Genomic DNA, 17,432 nt, shown 5'->3' with positions numbered 1-17,432 from the left:
CAATTGTGAGAAAGAAGGACAAAATTGAGACTATTTTATTCATGGTTCAAAATGTAAAGCTCTATTCAAGACTGTGGGAAAGTGGAAGGAGGAGAGACAGATCAGCAGAGCAGAGTACAGAGTCTAGAAATAGTTCATAAAATATGACTTATTTTCACGAGCTCTTAAGTTGATTCAATGAAGAAAGTCTTTTCAACAAATAATGCTGGAAAAATTTGATATCCATCTGAAGGAAAAAAGAAATCTGGCCTCTATATATACACTAAGAATTATATATGCATATGTATAAAAACATGTAACTTAGAATTAATCTGAAATGGTCACAGGTCTAGAAGTAGAATTAGAACAATAAACAAACCATGGATGAGAGCCATTTAATATGGGCACATGTCAAGACTTTTTAGAACACATAGACGAAGAAAAGGATACATTTATTTATTTATTTATTTTGAAAATTAAAAGAATACAGTTAAGCAAACCAAAAGACAAGCCAGAAGGAATTTGGCAAATATATTTATAAAACATACATCTGACAAAAGATTCATATCCATCTATATAAACAACTCCTTTATAAATCAGCCTCATACAAACATTGGCAAAAAAAGCTAATAAACAAAACAGCATATATGAATGTCCAAAATGCACAAAAATAGACAGCTATTCAGGATCACTGGTCATCATGAAAATGCAAATTATAAGCATGAGATACTATTTCCTTCCCAGTAGAATGATTAAATTCAACAAGACTGAAATTGCTAACTGCTAAAGATGTGTGACTAACAAAATTTTCATACTTGGTTGCTAAGAACGTAAAATATTAAAACCATTTTGGGAAACTGGAAGTTCCTTATAAAATCACCTATATACAACACCTTCTCTGTGGCCCAGTATGTCTGCTCCTTCGTATTCACCCAAGAGTAGTGAAAACAAATGAATACCAAAGTCTTATATGGGAATGTTCAGAGAAACCTTATTTATGATAGCTAGACAGGAAACAATACCACGTCCATTGAATAGTTGAATGGCTAGTCCAGTGAGCATATTCAAATACAGTAGGACACTCTGTCACAATAACAAGGAAAGGATTGCAGTTACTTTAGTCTCTCAGCCACACATACTGACCTAAAGAAGCCCACAAGCAAGCCACACAGAAACAACTACACATACACAGTTCTCCTTATGTGATATCCAAAAATAGAAGAAGAAAAAAAATTGGCATTGGTTGTTGATTTCCGATGATCTTGGAGCTGAGAGAAAAGTCCTATTTTTTGTTTTGTTTTCATTTTTGATCTGTTTTTGAGACCTTGTCTCTCCATGTAGTTCAAGCTGAACTTAGACTCACTTTATGGCCCAGTCCCTTGTCAAACTCATGACAGTCCTCCTGCCTTGGCCTTCACGGTGCTGGGATTACAGGTGTTCACTGCCATGCCTATCTCTGTCTTACATATTTTTGGGAGTGGTAGTTACACAGACCCTGCAAACCTACACTGGACCTACAAAGCTACTCTTTGATGGCTTTAGTTTCATTTGGATATAATCCACGTGCCTTGCTGTGTCTTTCATTTGTACCTATGCCAGTCAGAAAGTATTTTATTTATTCAGATATTTCCTGTGAAAAATGTGTGTTTCTTTGATTTGAATCTGTCCGAGTCACTGTAATACTTACATCCTAATATAGGGACTGAGGCTGTCTCAGAATATATTGTTTACTACATTTTAGTTCTTTTATCTTTCTTTCTATTCCATCCTTTATGGAAATGAAATCAATCACTGAGTCTGAGCTAGATCTGATAAGAGGTTGTTTTCTCTGGCTGTAGTTGAGCACTATTTTGTTTTTTTAAAATCTAGTTTCTATTGCATACATACTATACACAAAGATTGGATACCGTGTCCCGAGGGCTGAGTTGGAGTCCTTCCAGTGTAGTAGCAAGCATTCTACAGCAATTCTGATATTAGTGTTTGGTCAGGCCAGTGATTTCATATTGCAGGTCAACACTTGGCTTAAATCCTTGGGACAAGAAATGCATATCTTCTTATAAATGGACAAAGAATGTTTGAAGTATGGTGGAGATCACCACCATGCCCTTGCATTCAGCTTAGCCATGGATATCTTATAGGACTGCACCAGACCTACCACAGAGAAAGCATCTGCCCTCTGTCCTGTGTGCACTGGGCTACCAGTAAAATGAAAATCTATAATGCACCCGTAGGAAAGAAAAGGCACATCACTACTATTCTTTTCGTTCTTTGCACAAAATAAGCACTTAGCTAACTGTGAATGAAGAAAATTCTCACATATCCTATGTAAAGATTTCTTTGATAAGATAATAGAAAATTGTGGGGGTGGGGAGGTGAAGGCCAGGATGTAGCATTGAGTTAAATATCTCCTTCATAGCAAAAATCAACTCAGAGAAGACACATTGGCAAAAATAAATAAATAAATAAATAAATAAATAAATAAAAGCAGTCATATCATTCAGGATGGGCTGAGTTAAGCTACTGGAACAACAATCCCTTAATTTCAGTGGCAAAGATGACAAATGTTCCTTTCCACTAATGCCCATCATGAATCAAGGGAATCACAGAGTTTTTGCTGTTACTAATGAAGAAAAAATAGCCGTCAACAGGAACCTCACTCATTGTCACAGAAGCACACAGAAGAAAGAGCACAAAATATTCAGTGGCCCTTAAAACTCTTCCCCAGAAGGGATGCAGATGTACTGCGTTCATATTTCATTGGCCAAAGTGAGTGATGAGGCCAATTCATAGCCCTTTGAGATCCCTCTCATTGACTCATAGCCTTCAACCCACAAATCCATTCCTTCACCTCTCTACTGGGATAAGTGATTAAATTCCTGTCCCCTACATGGGCTTGTAATGTGCCTACTTCCTGTCTCCCTTTTCTTTCTCCTCTCACTTCTTTACTCATGTGATCTTCCCCTTCATCCCCCCAGGCCTGCTTTGGGAGACCCCCTAACACACTACACAGATGTGCTGGCAGATGGTACTGGGAAACCCATGAAATATTTGTGCTTAAGAGGTTTGGTAGGACACAAAGGTAGAACGCTGGTCAGTTTAAGTTTTCTCAGCAATGACAAGGAAGTCAGAAGCAGAAAGCTGCTTTGTCAAGATAGAGAAGCCATACCGGCTTCTTTTCACAGCTGGAATGACTCAGAAATAGCAGCTGTGCTGACTGGAGGCAGGGTGGTGGGGGAGTCACTTGTGCTAAGTGACACATTGGCCTTTGTGTAAGGATTAAGGATTTGGGGCACTGTGAAGCTTTCATGTGTCACATGCTTACCCTCTTGTGATCCCGGCCACAACTGTGTTGTTTTGAAGAGTTTTAATGCAATGCACAGGTGTGTCTAGTTCCATGTCTCTCTCTGCCCTCTGGACTCAACTGCAAACACATCTTTTCCAAGCTACTAAAGCATTTTTCACTCACCCAAGTGTTTACTACCACAGGAGTTTTGCTTGGGGAACTCTCTTCCAACTTGCCTAGCTCTATCTGCCCTAAAATTTGCTGCAGATTGCAAAGATATTTCTAGAAAATTTGCATTTCCTCCAAAAGTCTGGTAAAATATAATTATTGTTCCCATATGATAATAGTGTTGTATAAGGGGTTGTGTGGTGAAAATGCTTTGCAGTTTTGGGGATAAATTTATCATTTCTAGCATCTTAAATTCAGTGCACAAGCATTCTTACTAAGTACATTCCCTGGTCATCTTCTCATTTGCCTGAATTTTCCCAAGCATTATTAACCCAAGAAAAAGTCTCAACATTTCCCCTTGCCTCACTGTCCCCACATATAATCAGCATGCTTCCATTGCTGGATATTGTTTCTTAAACTTCTTATGTCTGTCCATCCAGACTCCTAAGAGGAACCCCAGATCTGTTTCTCTTCATCTGTTTCTCTTCAATATGGCCTGATGTTCACACTGAGATGTTAATCCAGTCATCTCTATTCACCTGCAGAGACCTTCAGAGACTTCCTACTCCCCTGAGGAAAGCACTCCAAACTCTTCTTACTTTCAAGCTTTTCCTGCTCATCTCTTCAGAGATCTCTCCTGATTCTCTTCTGGTTTTCTTCCCATGTCCTTCACTCTCCATCTTTCTGTCTTTCCACTGAGAAATCCCTCTCTCTTGTGCTGGAGCCTTGGGCACTGTCAGGACCTGGCCCCATTCTTGTTTCCTTACTTTGCTGTCTATCTCATACTTCAAGCTTTGCCTTAGTGTTTTCCTGGAAGCTCTTGACCTACAGACTATATGAGCTCTATTCTGTGCTCTGCTTTGCCTTCATCCTCAGACTGATTCAATATAACTAGTTGTCTTTCAGCCGCACACATGTTCTCTAAGGGCAGTTGTATCTCTCTTCTTGGTCATTCTGTTTCCCGTGTGTCCAGGTATATAACTGATTAGCGAAGAGATTTCTAAAATGTTTTTATATATGAGAAAGAGAAAGGGTATTGTAAGAAATTGTGATTGGACATTTCTGGTGTGGTCCAAGTCACTTTCAGCTATGTTATGTTTACTTAGTGAATATTGGATAAGTTGTCATCTTTAAAGAAGTTGAACTAGATAATGTTAAGTATCTCATATAACCTAGCACTGTAAGCGCCTTTATACATGTTTATATTTTCGTTGTGGTCTGTTATTATTTTACCATGGGTAAGTAACAATTTGTCTGGACAGCTATTTAGCATGCTTTCTAATGTTATGGATACCTTAATACTGACTTTCATCTCTGTATTGTTAGCTTTCCTATTAGAAAAGATGTTAGCTACAGCCGTGATCTTAGGAGTATTCATGGGGATTGTTTTTTCCTTCTGCTGTATCTCTTGACCTTGTTTCAATGTGAGGGACATCACAGTAACATGAGCATTTGTCCTTACAGTTTAGTTAACCTGTAACTTTATTAACTTCTTCAATTCCCATCCAAGTCTTGCCTTGTGCTTTTCTTTTCATTGAGTATAATGAATTTATCTGCTACTACCAGTAGTACTTCTTTTCTGAAAGATGCACAACTTGCATTTACACAATATTAAGTATATAACATTAGAATTTGAAGAGCAAAGTGCACACCAATACCAACATCTTTCATAGATGGACCCTTGGGAACTGCTTAGAAAACATTTATTAAATGCTTGTTATATGCTTAGGCATTGTCTTTATGCATGTATTTAACTCATTCTTCAAGCCACACTTGAAGATAGCTGTTAACAATCCCATTTTCTTGATGAGAAAGCTGAGTTTCAGAAGGGCTTAATTGGCTCCTGTCCTGTACATAATTGGTAGTAAAGCAAAGACTCAAAACTGCATGAAGCTAGAGTTTACATCCCCAAATGACAAGGTCTGCACTATTTTGCTTTCAGTTACCTCTGAGTTTCCAATAAATAGTTTCTGAATTAAAGAATGACTGAAGCAGTGAATGACTGACATGCAAGTCGTTTTCCTGTTCAAGAGTTGGGTACTCTACAACAAGAGACAAAATAGGGAAACAGATAACTTCTAGGCTCTTCCCCAGTTTCCACCTTAGGCTTCTCCCATTGGTGTAGGACACAGGAGCATATCTGTAGTGAGCCTTGGCGCACATGTGATTTCATCTCCGCATTTGCTTTCCTCCAAGGAAGCCGGAGTCATGAGTGTAACTAGCTAACTTCCAAGCTGGTGTGTGTCTTATAAATGAATGACAAAAGCTATCTAATCCTCTTCTTATTTCAGGAAGGACATTCTGTGTACTTAGAAAATCATGTACAACCAGAGATTCTGGGGGCTGGAGCACCAGACAGGAAGCAGGTAGGGAAAAAGAGACCCCAAACTTGTCCCACATAATTTATTACTTTTATTTATGCAGTGGTGAATAGCTTCTCTATGGGGTAGTTGGGGCCGTCCATCGCATAAAATAGCCAGACTTACACACTGACCATTTTGGGTGTTTCTTTGCCTTCTCTTGCTGTCCTCAATGACCGTTTCTAACTCTATTAGAGTTAGTTGGTTGAGATGAAAACACACAGCAATTTACCCCAGGCCCTGGGAGCACCAGTATCTCACCTTTATTGCATTCATTTGTGCTAATATCAGAGGGGATGGCATTAATTTTCTATTTCTTTGTTTGAAGAGATCCTGGAAGAATCACTGAGGAGTATTTACAGGATAATAATGTCACGATCTGCAGTTCTTAATTTATTGATTCTCTGCAAACCTTCTTTTACTTTAACTTTTGTTTTTCCCTTTCTGCTTCCATGAGAATTAAAAGTCACTTGGTTTATTGTGGGCTTTAATATGGTTTATTATTAGTGAGGTTATTATTCAAAGTTTGAAGATATTAAGAATCTATCAACAGTTTTGCACGGATCGGACACAATCTCTGTTCATTATTTCTAGGCAGCTCTCAAATGCTCCTTTCTTAACAGGACCAGGCCATTCTTTCCTATGGATATCAATGATCATTTCAAACTCAATCCAAGGATATTGAAGAGGAGATTTTGTACTATAAAAATCTGATAGCATGTATCACATGGAATAAAATAGTAACTATACTTTTTTTTTTCTAATTCACTGCTGTTGTTGGTAGAGATTGTAAAATAGGATTATAATAAATACTTTTCTTAGTTGACTCATGAATGGTTTGGCTCTGTGGCTGAAATGTCAAGCAGTCAAGTAAGAAAAGGAGCACAATTTGACTAACAAACCTAGTCCCAGAACAGGGCAGATGGAGTTTCTACTTCTTCCCTTGAGAGGCCACGTTGTCATCCAATATTTCTCACAGTCAGGAATTTTTTTCTTGACATTCAGCCTAAAATTTCCCTTACCTGAGATCATTTCATGATGCCAAATAGAAGGAAGAAAAAAAAAGCTCCTAAAACAAACAAACAAAAATCTAACTGGAAACTTGTTTTAAAAATTATCCCTTGGGGCGATACAAATGTTCCTTCTGTATCTAGTTCAGCTACTTTTCATACTGGACTATGATAGATTCTTGTTGTTGGCATCCACTCCTTATTATTAATATTGTTCATATTATTATCTTCTCTTGTAATTTTTATCATTTTCTAAGGATAAGCAGTTTTGAGGTGCTTCTTTAAAACTAGCTTTTAAATGTTTTATTTGTTATATCATATTTGACTAGTGTGAAGATATTCTGAGTGACCCTGCCATAGCTAACGCTACCATCCGGGGTCTTAAACAATAGCGACCGTTGAGTCCCACAGCAAGATGGCTTGGTCACAGAGGTCGACTGTGAAGACAGTAAGATCTCAAGGTGCCCATTTCCCAGGTGACTATTTCAAGAGAAATGTCTTTCCTACCTCTTCTTCCTCGTTCCTGTCTTTGTTCTGTCTTTTGTTTTCCTTCCTTATGATTATTCTTTAAATCCTCTAGCTTGAGAGGCAGAGTTTCTTTTGCTCTTCTTACCTATACAGTTATAATTTATTTTCTAATTTTTAGTACAGAAAGCTCTTTGGCCTGGGATGGATGTAGGGAGATCTATCTATCTATCTATCTATCTATCTATCTATCTATCTATCTATCTATCATACATTTGTGTATGTATACACATTAATCTCATTATAATATTGCTCATAGATTTAATCAATAGGTTCATTAGTTAGGTTCACAGCAAAAGTGTCTGGAAAGCAGAAGAGTTCTCTGCCCGTTACGTAAGCAGCCTCCTCGAACAACAGCATCTCACATTCATCTCACTCATCATTATCAATCACTGTCCACTGTTTATATTAGGATTAACACTTCATGTTGTATTTGACAAACATATATAAGGATATGTATCTGTCATTATAGCATCATATGGAATAATCTCATAGCCCTAAATCTCACACAGAAATTTTATGGTCTTAAGATCTTGCTAATAGATTGTTTTCCTTGGCTATATCCAAATAAAAAATTAAGAAACAGTGAGACAAGATATGTTCCTTGATAATCTCAACCATAGATGCTTTGTGACAAGACTGGCTTTAACATGGAAGAGGAACACCTTTGAAAGTACTTGGTGTTGTGATAACTGCATTTCACTTAATTTTCATGCAAAAAGTTATAGTGTGGAGGCCCTGCATTGAAACCAGATATTTTTCAATGTTGACAAGATATTATTTTATAATTTGGCCTTCCTAAGGCCATATTAAGATCCAAGTGTTATTATAATTTTGATGTTCTTTACCATATTTACCTCAAAATTAAAATAAAACTAAGCCACACAATAATGAAAAGTATTATAGTTTGGGTCTAAAATTTCCATGCAAAGTCTTAAGTGTTCAGAACTGGGAGTTTGAGAAGGTGATTGGATCCTGGAGGGGCTGTACTAATCACTGGATTCACCCACTGATGATGAATTCATAACTGATTGTGCTGTTAGGAGGTGGGCCTGGTTGGAGGAGGTGTGGCCTGGTTGGAGGAGGCGTGGTCTGGTTGGAGGAGGCATTCCCTGCAGGAGGTGTGGATTTCTTTGAAAGGCTTATCCCCTTCTATAACTCTTTCTGTCTCTGCTTCCTGGTTGCCAAACTATGCAGCTTTCTATCATCAGGCCTTTTTCTATCTCATCTCTTCTTTTGGAGCCAGTTCACTATGGCCTAAACCTTCTGAAGCCACAAGCCAAATAAACCTCACCTCCTTTCAGGTCCAGATGTCAAGGGTTTTGTCAAACTGACAGGAAGCTGACTAATGTAAATAAGCAAATAAGTGTAATCGGGATTTTATTTGCCGCATGATGTTTACCCGAATTGTTCTCATATCTGACATATCACCACCTTAAGAAAAGATCTTGCTACTTCCTCACATTTGATGATAGTGGAAGCACATGTTTGGCCTACCTGCTTTAGCATTTAAAACTTTTTTTCTGTAATTCTTATCCCTGTCAAATGATGAGATTCTTGTGTTTGCTGAATAAAGCAACCTCACTTTATAAGTCTCTGTACTTTACTGTATTTGAGTGAAGTCTGTTGTTTAAAAGTGGGGGAATGAGGAGGAAACAGAACAAGTGTGAAGAGTCCTAAAAATCTACGAGGCGCTCTATTTAGCCTGGGCCAGACTGTCCACTGCTGACTTATGGGTGCGTGTTGATTTTGTAAATGCCTGCTCAGTTAGCACCAAGGAATCACAGATATTTCAGGTTTCTAGAATCCTTAATGAAAAAATATACCCCAGGCCTGTTTCTCAGTATGCAAATTGCAACCTGCTGAATGTGTCACAAGTGGTGTGCCGAAGCACACGTTTTGTAATTAGTTTACAACTCAAGCCCCAATTTGCGCTAATAGTGATAAAGTTAGCCCCTCTTCAGTGAGTTGATTCATGTTCACTGTGTTTGTGATTTACCAAACCAAGTATTTGGGCCTTTCCCTCATCGCCAGCGCTCTTCTCCACAGTATCCCAGACTGTAATTCCTTCACAAGTATCTACTTTGAATGAGGCATGGTGCAATGAAGAGAAATGAGTAAAAACTTAAATCTGGCCACCAAAATGTGTAGTGTATGAAAGATAGTCTGTATTAATTCTTTCATGTATCCATCTATCCATTGATTCATCCACTCAACGGTGTACAGTACCATGCCATGTAAGGAACAAAAATACAAGTGTGTATCAGATGTGCAAAATTATGCCAAGGTTATAGTCTCATCTGGTTTTCCTAATGTCATATGCTACTGGTCAGCAACAGTGGAAGCTCTTTAACATCAGAGTTTTTGACACTTGCCATGTGGTAATTTATCTTACTCTTGTTGGCAAAGAATGAATTTTTAACCCATTGACTTTTAGAGAAAATCAGCCTATAGTTTTCCCTCTTGTCAGTTTGCTTTACTCTCCTGAATGTATATGGTAGTACAGTCTAAAAAAATAATGCCAGCCACATACTGTGTATAATTTCAAATTTCCTAATAGCTGTAGTAATGAAAGTAGAAAGGGGTAAAATTTATTTCAATAGTATATTCTGTTTAATCCAATATATCCAAAATTCTATTGTTTCAATGTGTAGTCAGTATAAAAAATCAATAGGATCTTGCATTTTTGCCATATGAAATTAGAAAAATCCAGTATATATTCTACAATTCTGGTGTACCTCAAATTGAATGCCTTTTCAGAATTCAGCAATCTCATGCACATAGTACATATACAGATGTCTAAATACTGTATTTAAAATGACTAGGATTTTATAAAATTTCCTTAGGTAATGATGTAGAACATTTTATCTCAAGATGCTGATATGAACAGAGCTGTGGCTTAAAGGTTGGGTGTCAAGCTGCTGGTATGAAAATTTCTTCATAAATTTGAAAATAAAAAGGTTTTAATAATCCTGGTGTGGAATAAAAGCAGCATCCAGTATCTGGGGTGCCTGGGTAGTGTCCAGGATTAGACAAGGAAAGAAAGACTGTGTCTTTAAAGGGGACAAGTTGAAAACTGGAGAAAAGAGGAGACAGGGAATCTAGGAAAGCAGAGTAAGGAGGACCAAGCAACCAGCGGAACAGGGCCAGTGACATAGTTGGTGAGCTTTTCCCTCCATCCTTTAGAGAACTTACTCACTCTAACATCATCTTAGATCAGTAGAGTTTTACTTTTTATTGTGCTAAGAACAGAGAGAAGCTTGCAAAACAAGAACGACATGATGGTTGGTTTTTGAGTAATGACAGTGCCATTTGTAAACAATGCCAGAGTAGAGATAGGAGCTTACAAATCAAAGTGAAGCTTAAAATTCATAAACCCTCAAAAAGTCATTTCTTTTCTTTAAGTTTTATGGTTATGCTTTTCCCTGTGTCTGTGTGGTTTGTAGCTTGAAAATTTAGACAATTTCTTGCCAGTCATTCATATCCCTTTCGCTAATCAGCATAATCTAGCAATTTAAAGAGAAAAGACCCAATGTCTGGCAACTTCCATTTGCATATTCAAGCCACCTCTTGCTTGCTGAGTGGTTTTAGTAATAGGTTTTTGTCTCTCATTTTCATGTTCACTCTTGAAACAATGGAGAGGAAGTCGGTATCCAACTAACAAAGCACACATGACCTGCGCATAGTGAGAGCCCAACTTGTCATCACACTCTTCAGTAGAGGTAGAGGTAGAGGTAGAGGTAGAGGTAGGTTTGTACTAGGGATTTTGAGGGCCCAGTCCTTAGAGCTATGTCAGCTGCACTCAGAACTTGCTGCAAATGTAATCTCTCCAGCTGACTGCACCATCCAAAAAATGTCTCAAAAAATTATGGGTTGAACCCAGAAGTCCGTGCTTTAGCAAGCCATCTAAGTGATTCTCTGGAAAGCAAAATCTAGGAATTCACTGACACTTCCAGATAAAGACGTCACTTGATTGTAAAGGGATCCCACACAGATGCTTCAAACTCCCAAAGCAACTTGTTCAAATGTTTAGTGCCTACTATGATCAACAGTTCTTACCTTTCAAAGTGCGCAAGAGGTGACATTAGAGGCTCTGGCATTATTGAAAGAAAAACAGAACATGGAGACAAATGCTGTTCCTACTGCATTGATTTCATTCCAAGTTGAAGCCTGTGAGTAGCCTTTAGCTCCTCCACACTTTAGTTTCCTGACAGCAATATGTAAAGCAATGCTTCTTTTTGAGGGTTTCTGTTTTCTCCTTCTTTCTGTTTACTATCAGAATTTATTTCATTAGTATCAAATCTTATCTGAGATTGAATTTCTTTCTTGCTTTCTCAAATGCCCATTCTCATAACTACTCACTGGGTTTTTAGCAGCAACTATGTCTTTAAGCCTTTGTGAGCAAATATTACCATACAAAAATAGTAAGCAACAAGATATTGTTTACAGAGCCAAATGTACTTTTTATATCCAGAAGAGTAAAAGAAATTAAATCTTTTCCTCCATCCTTCCCACCTCCAAAATACCATGCTGCTCTAGTTGCATGCCATGAAAAGACAACCATTTGTCCTTGAAATAATGTTTGGCAAGTACAAAAAAGCTACAGGAGGGAAGAGATCCCAAGGAACATTATTCTCAGTGTCTTTCATTCTAACGGGTGTCCGTATTCTTCCTTCACAACACAAAACCGTTGCCCTCTTCCTGTTGCTTCTCTTTACAGAGAACATTGACCTGCTGCATGAAAAAATAGCCCCTAACACACACTTGCTCATCATAGGAAGTAATGAAGCAAGACAGCACTGCATGAAGTAGAAAATCTTGAAATTTTCCCTCTGCCATCTGCTCCGCACTCTTCCATTTCCCCCTCCTCCTCCCAGCACCTCTTCCCCAGAGCCAGTTTATAATTTTAAAAATAATGTTTCCCCAGGAGAATGAGTTATGTGTGTCCATTAGGAATTCATAAATACCTCTGTATGCCCCACAAAAGCCAATTGCCAACTGCTTCTATAGCATGATATACACCTGATTGGATACTGGGAAGAGCAAGTTGCCACAGGTGACCTGCTGTAAAGCCAGTTGTGTGACCACCATTTCTTCCCCCATCCCTCCCTCTTATCTGGTTTTCTTCTCAAGTACCACAGGGTACTGAGGGAAGGAGTTCAGTTGCACTGTGATAACCAGTTCTTCAGATCCTAAGATTGTGTCTAAATTGCTTTTTCTCAGCAATCTCTATGCTTTGTTCTGCGGTCTACTGTCTGCATCAATATGCAGAGGTGTCCATTCTAATAGGCAATGTGACAATAGCACGATCTATTTTGCGTCGTATGGCAGATACCATCTCAACTTACTGTTCATGCCACCCTCCTTAAAGGCAGTTTAGTCTCTCTGTCACAAGCCCTAGAATTTGTGGGCTTATCACAGCCATAAAAACACATGGATACTCCACGATGACAAGGCCACACTAGGAGGGGGAATCTTTGTGGAAAATGACAGCGACCTTGCTTGCTCTTCCCAAAATCAAAAAGTGCTCTTGTTTTCAGGGCATGTGACTTCTGTTTGCCCATCAAAATGAAAAACGATTTAATTTAATTTCTTAAAAGAAATACAAGAAGCTCTGTAGTCATTACTAGCTGCTTTGCTTGATTTTTAAAGTCGTTCCATTTTCAAAAGAGAATTGTTGCCTATCTAGAATAAAATTATACTTACACAAAAATTTGTTATATTCTTAGTGTGTGTTCATTTTGCCTGCATTTTAATCCATGCTGCCGCTGCCAGCAAATCTGTCTTTGCAGCCATGCTTTTGTCTGCTATGCTAAGGCATTTAAGTAGGTACTTTTCCTGAGCTCTGGTAATTGTTTTGGTCAGAGAGAGGTAATGTTTATATGTTTTTAATCCATGTTAATTTGTTGATAATTAGCATCAGGAATTTATTAATATTTGTAAATCCAAAGTTAATAATTAAAAAGGCTCTGAGGCTGAAATTTAACTCTATCAAATGACAAATAATAGACAATTAGGGATCACAGAGCTTCTGGTTCTCTTGGTCATGTTGCCCACCCTCCGCCTTTCACATGGGCCCAGGATGGGACATTTTCATTCAGCCCTCACATCTCCTGGGATCTCCCAGGTTCCCATCTGCCAATCATACTCAGAGCTATCTAGTAAATTACTCTTGTGAGGACTGTTTGGGTAAGGATATTGTTTCTATGCTTGTATATTTCTACATGAGTATGGGTGCCTGTGAAAATAAATATTGAGGTACAGAAAAAGTGTTTCTTTAGTACTTCCATGCTATAGCTTTTTAAAAAGCATGGCAGGGGTCAGAAGAGGTCAATGGATGCTGATATGACATTTTACTAAATGCAAGTCAGTGGCTTTTTGCGGTTCCATGTGTGTATGGAGTGCCCATGTAGACACACACGAGCATACCCATCACCATCAGAGAATACTGGCATTCTGGCTCTGGCCTTCTGTGCGACTATAGGCACATTGTTCTATGTGTGGTCACTTGTCTTTGGAAGATGATGGTGTTCCAGGCCTCATGCTCCTCTCAGGAATCCTGCAGAATTCAATGTTTCAAGTACTGTTTGCTTTAGACGTACTCATAAGTCTGCACATTAGTTTTGACTTCATTCCTCGGGACCAAATATGTTTACATTCATGTTTACAGATGTTTTATATATATATGAATCTATATATGTGGTTTTTGAGATATAAATGACATATGAGCAGCCAATTTTAAGCATACTATTTGATTAGTTTTGATAAATATATGTAGTTGCATAATTATTATCATAATTACATTCCTTCATTTTATTGATAAGACATATATATATATATATATATATGTATATGTATATATATGATTTATTCATTCTCCCTCTTTTTTTCTGTATTTGGGACAGGGTCGACAGGGTCTACAGGGTCTCACAATGTAGATTGGACTCATAGTGATTCTACTGTTTTCAGCCTCCCAAGCACTGGGATTACAGGTGCGCACCACCATGCCCAATCCCGTTGGCTGCCTCAGTGCACTCCAGAGGTGGGACCAGCACAGCACACCAGGGATCGAACCCCAGTTGCTGTGCTCTGCCTAAGCAGGCACTTTAGTCCACTGAGCTATGAGGCCGGCCCTTACTCATTCTTTTGTTAATGGACTTTTGAGTAACTTTCTGTTACTGTATTTTGTCATAATAAATAAAGTTGTTATGAACAATTAAGCCCATGTCTTCAGGTATATTTTCATTTCTATCAAATAACTAAGTACTTGAGAGAAAAATCTCTGGGTCCAAAGCTTGGTTTTATCAGAAACTAAGCAATAGTCTTCCAAAGTAACCTTGACGTGTTATGTCCCTACTATCATCACACCAGATTACAGCTTCTGCAAGCTCTAAGCAACTCTGGGTGTTTTCTATCTTTTCCACTTTTACCATTCTGGTAGGAATGTTTGGTACTATCTTCTTTGCTCTCCCCCAACTACTGATTAGTTACTTGAAATGTCTTTTTATATGCTTGTTTACCAACAGATGTCGTTTCAATCAATGTAATGATAAAATATTTTGCTTACGTTTCTATGATACAGTTTTTCTTATTATCAAGTTATACTCATGCTTTTTATATTTGTTTGTTTTGCAGTGGGGGGGGGAAGGCTCGACAGGGTGTTCAGGGTCTCATTACTAGACAGGACTCATAATGGTCTGCTGTTTTCATCCTCCGAAGAGCTGGGATTATAGGTATAGACCACCACACCCAGTCTCAGTCACTGTCTCAGGGCACCCTGGGGGCAGGACCAGCGTGGCAGGCTCGGGGATCGAAACCCTGGCCTGTGCCTGCTTGCCGGTGCTTCAATCCACTGAGAAATTTGGCTAGCCCTTGCTTTGTATATTTGTATGTTAATTTTGTGTCCTGAAATTCAAATCAACTCATTTATTTCTTCTAAAAGTAGAGTTTTCTCAGGATTTTCAACTAAGAACAAGTGTTCTGATACTAAATACTTTAATTTCTTTATTTTTTTCTTTCTAGTAGATATATCTTTTATTTCTTGTCTGTACATTATTGTTCAAATAAAGGCCAATAAAAGATTAAGTAGAAATTGTGTGAATAGACATCCTGCTTTCTTCTTGATTTTAGGTAAAAAAAAATTTCAATTTTCGCCGTTAAATATGAAGGTAGTTATGTTTGTTGCCTTCTTTTTTACTTATGCTTTTTTATGTTGTTTTGTATTATTTTATTTTCATTATTAAAACAAGAAAGTTTCTTTCCAGTCCTACTATGCTGGAAGCTTTCTATCATAAGTCAGTGCTGAGTTGTTTAATGCATTTTCATTATCCATAGAGACAATAACATGATTTTTCAATTTCAGGATTGGAATGTGTTAAATCATACTGACCGATGATCACGTTGTAAACCCATCTTGCATTCCTGGCAGAAAAGCCACTTGGTCATAATTCATTATTTTTCACGTGTGTTGGTAGAGGCGAATGCTAAACTTTTCTTTTAGAAGTTGTGTTTATCACTTCTCAGCCTTTGGCTATGATCAAGTGTAGAATCTGTGTCTAGTGCATGAGGAAAAGTGTTCTCCAATTTTCTTTTCCTGTAAACTACGTGTTTGATGTTAAGGAAATTTGTTATCAGTTTCCACTAATTTGCATACAACTTGTTTTCTTTTTTGTTGAAATCTTACTAAGGTCTGGAATGATACTAATATCTAGTTCCTGATTGGATGTTGTACTCTCACTACACCCAATACTGTGTGGAGTTGGGGGAAAAGGTGCAGAAGACCTCCTTGTACATTTGTTATGGAAAATTTTTATATAATATTTCAAAAATAGAAGTGTTTAAGACATGTAAAATCTGATGGTGCAATATCTTAAAATCTCATTGTATCACTCAATAGAGTACTTATTAATCACAACAGAGAACTTATCTCCACAGTCCAAAGTCTAGTATATGAATTGATATCTAAATTTCTTTGTAAAAATGTATAATTGGGGTTTTTTTCCACATTCTATAGGGATTTAAATTTTAGGATATCCATGGTTGTTGGAAAATAGCAGTTCCATGTTACAGCTAAGGCATTTGATACTCAGACAGATAGTGAAGTTAAGCTCAACTGCCACTATTACAGGGTAATAATATCATTAAGCAGGGCCGGGGAGATGGCTCAGTAGAATAAGCACTTGCCTGGCAGGTGCAAGGGGCTGAGTTAAATCCCCAGTTCCACCAAAAAAAAAAAATAATAATATCATTAAGCTTCTCTTATGGATATTTAATAACTAAAGTTTGCAGACCAAAAATTAGAGAAATAGAGGAGCTACAAGGATAGCCAATATTTTGGCTCTACCCTTTCAAGGTTAGTGAGAATTCAGGACACAAGAGAACCTGTGCTGTGACATCCTGTAACTCAGTGGTGTCCTAAATTTTCTGATCAAGGAGATTATGGGGCCACAGAAGAAAGTGATCAATGATGTAGAGTGTGCCTAAGGAGAGTCACATGGAGAGAAAACATTCTCTCAGGCTTTCACAGAGAACAAATTGGTCAAGCAATGGCCGTGACTCATCCACATGGCTGATACTGACAAAAGATCTAGAAACTGCGGTACAGGGTTTCAGGATAAATCCTGAGGGGATTTGACTCATCTTGTCAGATACAGAAGTTACATTTCTTGTTATATAGGTCTTGTTTTATCTTGTTCTTCACCATTCAGCAGAAATGTATAAAAATGAGGTATAAAAAGTAAAGCCATGTTAATATGCTGAGCTGTAAAAGGCTCAAGTCAACAACTTCTGACAATTGCTAGTTCTGCTGATAACCCACTACTATGATGGACTATTGAACTATATTGCATTATTTTGCTGAATTCAAGTAGCTAAAGTCTTTAGACTGGCTTCGAGTATGAAAAGGTCCTTTAAAGACTTCTCCAAATACCACTTCTGTAACTTCATTGGAACACCCATCTATGACAAAACAAAATGAAAAAGGGGATATGTTGGAAGCCATGAAGCTAGGAAATCAATCAAATATGTGTAGGTGGGACTTGGCCCAGCGCCTAAAGCAAACAAGCTACCTCACTCCTGAGATGAACATCCTGCCTGGTTAAGGTTAGC

General features: G+C 37.9%; 1 pseudogene; it reads left to right on the top strand.

Annotated features, from left to right (window-relative positions):
- The first annotated feature begins 15,836 nt into the window (after window positions 1-15,836).
- Window positions 15,837-15,990, top strand: LOC111816903 (annotated as a pseudogene).
- The last annotated feature ends 1,442 nt before the right edge of the window (window positions 15,991-17,432 follow it).

This window comes from Octodon degus, unplaced genomic scaffold, assembly GCF_000260255.1.
Source record: "Octodon degus isolate 3935 unplaced genomic scaffold, OctDeg1.0 scaffold00003, whole genome shotgun sequence".
Taxonomy (NCBI): domain Eukaryota; kingdom Metazoa; phylum Chordata; class Mammalia; order Rodentia; family Octodontidae; genus Octodon; species Octodon degus.
The sequence above is the reverse complement of the archived record's forward strand: the minus strand, read 5'-3'. Positions and strand labels throughout refer to the sequence as shown.